The sequence below is a fragment of the Gavialis gangeticus genome, unplaced genomic scaffold (assembly GCF_001723915.1).
Source record: "Gavialis gangeticus isolate Ggan-Ray unplaced genomic scaffold, GavGan_comp1, whole genome shotgun sequence".
Lineage (NCBI taxonomy): Eukaryota > Metazoa > Chordata > Crocodylia > Gavialidae > Gavialis > Gavialis gangeticus.
In genome coordinates, this window is record NW_017729032.1 from 168,371,755 (window position 1) to 168,372,824 (window position 1,070).

A 1,070-nucleotide genomic window follows, 5' to 3' on the forward strand; every position below is an offset into this window, starting at 1 on the left:
ACACACACACACACACACACACACACACACACACACACACCACACACACACACACACACACACACAGCTGCTTCTGGTTTTCAAGAATCCCATCAGCCCTGGTGTTCATTAACAACCAGCTGGTATCATCTGCCCAGTGTTGCCATGTCTCAATCTTGACTCTTTGGATCAAATTCATTCTTAGTATAATTACTTGTTTTCTACTTTTTAAAAAATCTTTTGTGATTTACAGGTGTTTTAAATAGTGGTTGAATATTTTTAGCAGCTATTTTAGTGTTGAGCTGTACTGTTGGAATGATACATGTTTCTGCCCCTTAGCTGCCATTGGAAGCAGATGGTAGGCTGACAAGAGCTATTTAAGATCTGGCTGTCTTGAAGCAAGTGAAAACAGTAAAGGTAGGTAATTTAAAACATGGCATGTGTAAATCATGCCTTCATTAGCATAACTGTAAAATCAGACTTTTATCCTAGGAAGGAAATTTCTAAAACACTGAAGTGATCTGTTGCTAAGTCACCAGGATAGCATTTCTCTCCATAAAGTCAGTTCCTCTTGCACAGTTTGCCTCTAGATATTATACATGTCTAGACTTTAAAACTTGGCACTGCTGCCATTGAAGGCACTTACAGACAGTTTGTGATTCTCTTCCATGTCCAGTGTGGATGTGCAAACAGCCACAAAGCAACTGAGCATACACATTTGACTGTACACTAGTATGTGGCTCTGCACATCTATCTGGGTGTAAATCCTAAAATTGTAAGCCCTTGACTAGCAGCTGTTAGGTAATGGAGGAGGAGGAGGAGGCCCTTCTTATGTTTCAGCCCAATAAACTGATTAGGGCACCCACCCAAAAAGCAGGAAACCCAGGGTCTCAGTCCTTACCCAGAGGAGGTTTTGTTATTTGAGAATTTTAGAGGGTTGAGTTAGAGAGTTGAGCATGAGATTAATGACTAGTGAGCCTATTTCAGTCATGAATTGAAAGCTTTATTGGGATATGCTATAGAAATTCTTTATTTACATCAATAAGAACTGTTTATATAGCCTTGGCTTTGAAGGAAGACAGGTCTGCTGG